This window comes from Anabrus simplex, chromosome 4, assembly GCF_040414725.1.
Source record: "Anabrus simplex isolate iqAnaSimp1 chromosome 4, ASM4041472v1, whole genome shotgun sequence".
In the NCBI taxonomy this organism is placed as follows: Eukaryota; Metazoa; Arthropoda; class Insecta; order Orthoptera; family Tettigoniidae; genus Anabrus; species Anabrus simplex.
The window spans coordinates 369,858,886-369,867,710 of NC_090268.1; the positions used below are offsets into that span (position 1 = coordinate 369,858,886).

General features: G+C 44.2%; 1 non-coding gene across 1 annotated transcript; it reads left to right on the plus strand.

The window, feature by feature from the left end:
- The first annotated feature begins 8,525 nt into the window (after nt 1–8,525).
- TRNAA-AGC (transfer RNA alanine (anticodon AGC)) lies at nt 8,526–8,598 on the plus strand. Its single transcript has one exon. It is a non-coding gene; the product is annotated as a tRNA-Ala (tRNA).
- Nucleotides 8,599–8,825: the final 227 nt, after the last annotated feature.

The following is an 8,825-nucleotide window of genomic DNA, read 5'->3' on the forward strand; positions in this document are numbered from 1 at the left end:
CACAGCAGGCAAATGCTGGGAATGTATGTTAATGAAGACCACGAACGCTACTTTCCAGTCCTAGCTCTTTCCTATCCTTGCTTCACTGATAACGTTTGATGTGTTAGTACGGGTCCGCCTTGGTGGTGTACTGGTTACCGCGGTTAGCTGCCACACCCAGAAACCTGGGTTCGATTCCCGGCTCTGCTAAGAAATTTGGAAAGTGGTACGAGGTCTGGAACGGGGTCCAGTCAACCTCGGGAGGTCAACTGAGTAGAGGGGGCTTCGATTTCCACCACAACCATCCTGGACGTGGTTTCCCCTGGTTTCCCCACTTTTCCTCCAGGAAAATGCTGGGATGGTACCTAACTTAAGGCCACGGCCGCTTCCTTTCTTCTTCCTTGTCTATCCCTTCCAATTCTCCCATCCCTTAAAAAGGCCTCTGTTCAGCATAATAGGTGAGGCCGCCTGGTCGAGGTACTTGTCCTCCTTCCCAGTTGTATACCCCGACTCAAAGTCTCACGCTCCAGGACACTGCCCTTGAGACGGTAAAGGTGGGATCCCTCACTGAGTCTGAGGGAAAAACTCACCCTGCAGGGTAAACAGATTAAGAAAGATGTGTTAGTACGAAGTTAAAAACCACTAACAAAAACTAAAAATACCCTCTTAACTCCAACCATAGGCGAAAAATTAAGGTATCAGAATGATGAATGGGAAAGCCATGCTAGGCATTGGAATGAAAGCGCTTCAAAGCCCCCAAAACCAATACTAATGGGTATGGAAAATAATAAAACCTGACTCGGAGAATTCGGATAGGAAAAGCGACAGTGAGAAAAGCCTGGCACAAATAAACGCGTATAATGTTTTGAGATAATGATTTTTTGTTTTGTTTTCTTATTTGCGTTACGTCGCCCCGATACAGATAGGTCTTATGGCGACGATGGGATAGGGAAGGCCTAGGAGTGGGAAGGAAACGGCCGTGGCCTTAATTAAGGTACAGCCCCAGCATTTGCTTGGTGTAATGGGAAACCACGTTAAACCGCCTTCAGGGCTTCCGACAGTGGGATTCGAACCCACCACCTCCCGGATGCAAGCTCGCAGCTGTGCGACTCTAACCGCACGGCCAACTCGCCCAGTATTGGTTTTTGTCTTACGCTCCCAAGTTGAGAGTATTTGTCGGATATCGAGACCTCCACGGCTGAAAAGCAAGGTGGACCTGAAATTCATTCAAACTTCGAATACACTGTCGGCAGCCCTGAAAATGGTTTTCCGTGGTTTCCCATTTTCACACCAGGCAAATGCTGGGGCTGTACCTTAATTAAGGCCACGGCCGCTTCCTTCCCAGTCCTAGCACTTTCCTGTCCCATCGTCGCCATAAGATCTACCTGTGTCGGTGCGACGTAAAACAACTAGCAAGAAGAAGAAACTTCGATTAAAAGTGTATCAGAATTATGGCTGTGGTTAAACAGCCGACTACCCTATGCGATCTAGTATCGAGATTACGAACAATGCTATGTGTCTGCAGTCAGTAAGTAAGAAAGAAAGAAAGAAAGAAAGAAAGAAAGAAGGACGGAAGGAAAGAAAGAACGTAGGAAATCCCTCTGTGCAGGGCTTGATTCAAGAACTGGAAAAAGTCCAAAGATAAACAGCTGGATTTCTTCTGGGTGATTTCCGACCAGGGTTCGCCTCTGTGGTGTAGTGGTTAGCGAGATTAGCTGCCACCCCCGGAGGCCCGGGTTCGATTCCCGGCTCTGCCACGTAATTTGAAAAGTGGTGTACTGGTTACCGCGGTTAGCTGCCACACCCAGAAACCTGGGTTCGATTCCCGGCTCTGCTAAGAAATTTGGAAAGTGGTACGAGGGCTGGAACGGGGTCCAGTCAGCCTCGGGAGGTCAACTGAGTAGAGGGGGCTTCGATTTCCACCACAACCATCCTGGACGTGGTTTCCCCTGGTTTCCCCACTTTTCCTCCAGGAAAATGCTGGGATGGTACCTAACTTAAGGCCACGGCCGCTTCCTTTCTTCTTCCTTGTCTATCCCTTCCAATTCTCCCATCCCTTAAAAAGGCCTCTGTTCAGCATAATAGGTGAGGCCGCCTGGTCGAGGTACTTGTCCTCCTTCCCAGTTGTATACCCCGACTCAAAGTCTCACGCTCCAGGACACTGCCCTTGAGACGGTAAAGGTGGGATCCTTCACTGAATCTGAGGGAAAAACTCACTCTGCAGGGTAAACAGATTAAGAAAGATGTGTTAGTACGAAGTTAAAAACCACTAACTAAAACTAAAAATACCCTCTTAACTCCAACCATAGGCGAAAAATTAAGGTATCAGAATGATGAATGGGAAAGCCATGCTAGGCATTGGAATGAAAGCGCTTCAAAGCCCCCAAAACCAATACTAATGGGTATGGAAAATAATAAAACCTGACTCGGAGAATTCGGATAGGAAAAACGACAGTGAGAAAAGCCTGGCACAAATAAACGCGTATAATGTTTTGAGATAATGATTTTTTGTTTTGTTTTCTTATTTGCGTTACGTCGCCCCGATACAGATAGGTCTTATGGAGACGATGGGATAGGGAAGGCCTAGGAGTGAGAAGGAAACGGCCGTGGCCTTAATTAAGGTACAGCCCCAGCATTTGCTTGGTGTAATGGGAAACCACGTTAAACCGTCTTCAGGGCTTCCGACAGTGGGATTCGAACCCACCACCTCCCGGATGCAAGCTCGCAGCTGTGCGACTCTAACCGCACGGCCAACTCGCCCAGTATTGGTTTTTGTCTTACGCTCCAAAGTTGAGAGTATTTGTCGGATATCGAGACCTCCACGGCTGAAAAGCAAGGTGGACCTGAAATTCATTCAAACTTCGAATACACTGTCGGCAGCCCTGAAAATGGTTTTCCGTGGTTTCCCATTTTCACACCAGGCAAATGCTGGGGCTGTACCTTAATTAAGGCCACGGCCGCTTCCTTCCCAGTCCTAGCACTTTCGTGTCCCATCGTCGCCATAAGATCTACCTGTGTCGGTGCGACGTAAAACAACTAGCAAGAAGAAGAAACTTCGATTAAAAATGTATCAGAATTATGGCTGTGGTTAAACAGCCGACTACCCTATGCGATCTAGTATCGAGATTACGAACAATGCTATGTGTCTGCAGTCAGTAAGTAAGAAAGAAAGAAAGAAAGAAAGAAAGAAAGAAAGAAAGAAGGACGGAAGGAAAGAAAGAACGTAGGAAATCCCTCTGTGCAGGGCTTGATTCAAGAACTGGAAAAAGTCCAAAGATAAACAGCTGGATTTCTTCTGGGTGATTTCCGACCAGGGTCCGCCTCTGTGGTGTAGTGGTTAGCGAGATTAGCTGCCACCCCCGGAGGCCCGGGTTCGATTCCCGGCTCTGCCACGTAATTTGAAAAGTGATACGATGGCTGGAACGGGGTCCACTCAGCCTCGGGAGGTCAAATGAGTAGCGGTGCGTTCGATTCTCACCTCAGCCATCCTGGAAGTGGTTTTCTGTGGTTTCCCACTTCTCCTCCAGGCAAATGCCGGGATGGTACCTAACTTAAGGCAACGGCCGCTACCTTCTCTCTTCCTTGGCTATCCCTTCCAACCTTCCCATCCTCCACCAAGGCCCCTGTTCAGCATAGCAGGTGAGGCCGTTTGGGAGAGATACTGGTTATTCTCTCCAGTTGTATCCCCTGACCCAAAATCTCACACTCCAGGACACTGCCCTTGAGGCGGTAGAGGTAGGATCCCTCGCTGAGTCCGCGGGAAAAACCAACCCCGGAGGGTAAACAGATTAAGAAAGAAAGAAAGAAAGAAAGAAAGAAAGAAAGAAAGAAAGAAAGAAAGAAAGATTTCAGACCAAAGAGTAGCGTTACAAGACTTGGGAGAAAGGAGACGAGCTGCTCAACTAAGTGATATGTTACGCGCTGTCAGTGGAGAAATCTCGTGGCATGATATTAATAGACGAATAAGTTTGAGTGGTGTCTTTAAAGTAGGAAAGATCACAATATGAAGATAACGTTTTAATTCAAGGGAACAAATTGGGACAAACATTCATTTATAGGAAGAGGAGTTAAGAATTGGAATAACTTACCAAGGGAGATGTTCGATAAATCTCCAATTTCTCTGAAATCATTTAAGAAAAGGCCAGGATAAGGAATCTGCCCTAAATGCAGGTTAGTGATGATTAATTGAAGTGATTGACTGATTTATCGGAAATAACGTGAACCGACTATAGGAGCGTGAGAGGGCTGGTCTTACTGATAAATTATTTGAAATAAAAAATTCGATGTTTCGCGCTGTTCTCATTTTATCAGCTGCTGAAGTTAGCCAATCAGATCGCTACGGTGACACGGGTTGAAACCGCTCGCTATATTTTTGTTTGATGCTGATTTCTCAGCATCGGTAGCTGTTAGACGATCGGTCATTTACGGAAAAGTTCGTTCAGCAGCCATGTTGCTGGCGTACAGTGGACTTGGAGTCACATTGCAATGCATGGCAGATTTAGTAACCCATTTGAATTCTTCCGCGAAGTGATCTGACTGGGTAATTTCAGCCAATGACAAAGGTGCGAGATATCGATGTTTTTCAAATAGGAACCAACACTCTGACGCTAACATGTCTGGTTTACGTTGTTTCTTATAATTATATAGGCTAACAATTAAATGACGTTTCTCTGTTCGTCTTTCGAAATAACATCCCGTCTAAACCCCTGGACTGAATTTCATGATGTTTTCTTCACAAATGTTCCCAGAACTAACTTTCACATGATTAACTATGTTCCATTTCAAAATATTCACCAAATATTATGTATTATTTGCGAAATGATCGCGTAATAGCCTAATATGAGACAATATCTGTTTATTTCTTGCTTAGTCTGGCTAAACTGCAAGACTAATTGTCAGAAATTCTTTATTGATATATGTCAGATTAGTTCAAACACCGACTTGTTCTGATTTTTTAATAATCAATCGTTTAAAAATGGTTCTTTTTGTACTTTTGCATGCTATATCCGATACAACCGTCGGCAGTCCTGAAAATGGTTTTCCGTGGTTTCCCATTTTCACTCCAGGTAAATGCTGGTGCTGTACATTAATTAAGGCTGCTTCCTTCCCAATCTTAACCCTTTCCCATCCTTGCGTCATCAAAAACCCTCCATGGGTTCGTGAGATATTAAACCATTAATAAAGTATTTATCTCATAAAATCCAAATTAATGTGCAAATGGTTATTTCTATCAGCAAACAAAACCCAGCATGTGTACTTAATAGCTTGTTTTTTTTATAAAAAGATCATTTGCATCTTACGTTTTTACGTGTTAAAGCACGCGTTCACCGGCTGAGCGCTGTTCGACTGAGTATTAGGCTTTTTTGGGTAGGTCTTGGTAATTCACAGACTGAACACCAGAGTGGGCGGAGGTTTCTGATTTCACACGAGTGCTTACACATCAACAATGGGTTCAAATAAGTCATGGCTCAGGTGACAGAGCGCTGGCATTCTGAGCCCAAATTTATGATTTCGGTCCCTAACCTAACCTAATGCAAGTTCTTATTTCTCCCCTGAAGTGGGAGGCGAGGCACCTAGAGGGTAGATCTCTGGGCAGGGAGATCTGGTGTAGTGAAGGAGATGTGTGGTGAAGGTGAGGAGGTTGGCGGTCATGGTCTATACTTGGAAATGTCCCGGCATTCACCTTAATTCAGGAGAATGGAAAACCACGGAAAACCATTCTCAGGACAGCCGACGCGACGGTAGGAATCGTTTCCCCCTCCATCTTTCGAATGCATGGTTGTACAGCCTCGAATCAGCCGTGGCCACACTGTCCCTGCACCCTCCGACCTTCGATCCCAGTTTAGACCGGTAGTATTTCAAGCTGTCATTTGGCATATTTACTGTCACGTTGCAGGATATAACGCCCACTTTATATGCTATGTGTAAATTAATTTTCTTTAAACAGAATGAATTATTAGTCTGATCTTTCTTGGTCTCCACTCTATTCTCCTTTCCTCCCGATCTGTTAAGTTCATTTCGAGGATTTTAAGTTAATTGCTAATAATCTTCTGTCTAATAAGAAATCATTACACTGAATAGGGCTGAGCGAGTCGCCTCCGTCACTCACTAACGAGCATGAAGGAAGCAGGTCTTTGAAGCCAACATTAATGTAGCCTTATAACTGGGTTAAATGCACATATGGTTACGTCACTGTAAATCAAAGCTTGCTATAAGCGATTAAACTTCAATGAAATTATATTTAGTGTCCCAAGTGGATGTTCTAGAGCCACTGTAATGGTTTAGATTAAGTAATTACTGCTGAAGCTGTTGCTCTAGACACAAGCACAACCGTTGTTGATCATTAAGAGTGGGAAACTCCATATACTAAATACAACAAGTACAACGCTCCCCTCCGCTTTAGAATAGTTCCTTAAATTACTGAACCGATTACTTCTTATTCCTTAAATTTCTCTGCAGATAGAGAAAAATATAGCCTATATGTGTTACTTGTAACTTGTCCACCTTTCTAACAAGTATTCGCTCGTTTTTTTTTTTTTTTTTTTTGGCAGGTTTCATTGCGGCTCAGTCCGGTGGTATTTTAAGGTGCTCAAATACGAGAACTACGTATCGATAGATTTACTGGCACGTAGAAGATATCCTATGGCTCATACTTTTATTAATGATATACTGGATAATCAAGGGAATGAAGACACAACAAGCCCACGTTTGGACAATAAAGAAATTCCAGGCCTGGTTTTCGCGGGTGACATCTTTCTGCTTTAACATCAGTCAGTATGCAAAGCAGTCTCAAGCAAACTCCTGCCTACTGCAGAAAATAGAATTGATATTGATAAAACAAAAGGAATGATATGAGTATTGTATGTTGGGTTTTCAGCCCGAAGGTTGATTTGATCCTCCACACTTCCACCGACCGCTGTCATAGTTACCCTACGCGTCACTGAAGAGGCATACTAGGGAAATGAGGAGTGAGGTAGTTCCCGTTGCTTTCCTCACTGAGCCAGAAGTTGCTACTACATATCAGTCTGCCATGCCCACTGAAATGCATGCACCAACCTACCCTATGAGTCATATTTTCACACCATTCATAACAAGGACTGGTTGCATAAGGAATTGTATTACTAGCATAGCTCATACCTCAGTCACTTTCACATTGTTAAAGCCAAGGTTGAGACTGAGACAGGGCAAGGAAAGTAACAAATTTATTCTAGCCCATACCAGAAGACATAGTGCACGGTAAAAACTACATCTCACCAGCAAAGGCATGAATGATATGTAAAAAAGAAAAAAAATTAAAGAAGAAAGGCGGTGGTTATGGTTAGAAGGTGTACAACTAGAAGTGGTCAATAAAATATTTAGGAACTATAATAACACCGAATAAGATGTGGAATGAACAAGTAAGACGTGCTAAATCGAAAGGGTTGGCATTTTTTGTCAAGCACAATGTGCTTGGAGAGGAAGATTCGAAATACCGAATATAAGCCATATAAAAATTAAAATATTTTAAATGCACTTGTGATATCAAGATTATATTGTATGAGGCGGAAATAGATAGTATTGAAGTACATAGCAAAGAACTAGATGTGATAAGTAATAAACTGTGCAAAATAATAATAGGTTTACAGGAATGTACAGCAAACAGCTGAGTTAGAAGACTATAGCCGGAGGCCCGGGTTCGATTTACGGCTCTACCACGAAATCTGAAGAGTGGAACGAGGACTGGAACGGGGTCCACTTAGCCTCAGGAAGTCAACTGAATAAAGAGGGAGGGGGGTTTCAATTCCCACCTCAGCCACTCTCGAAGTGGTTTCCCGTGCTTCCCCAATTCTCCTCCATGCAAATGCCGAGATGGTACATAACTTACGGCCACGGCCGCTTCCTTCCCTGCCCCTTCCGATCTTCCTATCTACCCACAAGGCCCCTGTTCAGCATAGCAGATGAGGCTGCCTGCAGAGGTACTGGTCCTCCATCCCAGTTTTATACCCCGACCCAAACTTACGCTCCACGACACTGCCCTTGAGGCGGTAAAGGTAGGATCCCTCGCTAATACTGAGGGAAAACCAAACCTGAAGGGTAAATAGATAAAGAAGAAGAAGAACATTGGAAACTGAGGAAAATATGTTGGTTACCGACAAAGGGATTCGAACCCACTATCACCTGAATGCAAGCCCACAGCCGCACGACCCTAACAGCACGGTTAATTCACCCGGTAGTTGCGTACACTGAGCGCATAATTTGGCAGTGGCCTCAGGTAATGGAGTGCTGTGCGCGATATATCCATGCACTTTTTAAGATGATCTACTTTATCTTGACCTTGTGTGCAATGTAGGCCTTCCAGTTGATTTCCATGTAAACTGAGGAGAATTCCCGCAGAACTAATCCTACTACTCAGACCTCTGTGCTAACTAGTTCCCGCCCGCACAGTGAAAGCAGAGATAAACACTTTGAACTTTAATAACCCTTCTTGGTGTTGAAGTAGGAAGCCCGTAGGCTGAGCAAGCGTTACATTTCGTTAATACTTAATAAAGTGTGCTTGTAAAGCATCTGGGGGCGTAGCTCAGATGGTAGAGCGCTCGCTTAGCATGTGTGAGGTACCGGGATCGATACCCGGCGCCTCCAAAGTTTTTTGTTGGTAACAATTTTTATTTTGCTATTTGATTTACGTCGCACCGACACAGATATGTCTTATGGCGACGATGGGATAGGAAAGGGATATTAGTGGGAAGGAAGTGCTAGTGGCCTAAATTTAGTATAGCCTCCAGCATTTGTCTGATGTGAAAAGAGGAAATCACAAAAAACATCTTCAGAGATGCCGACAGAGGAATTCGAACCCACTATTTCCCGGA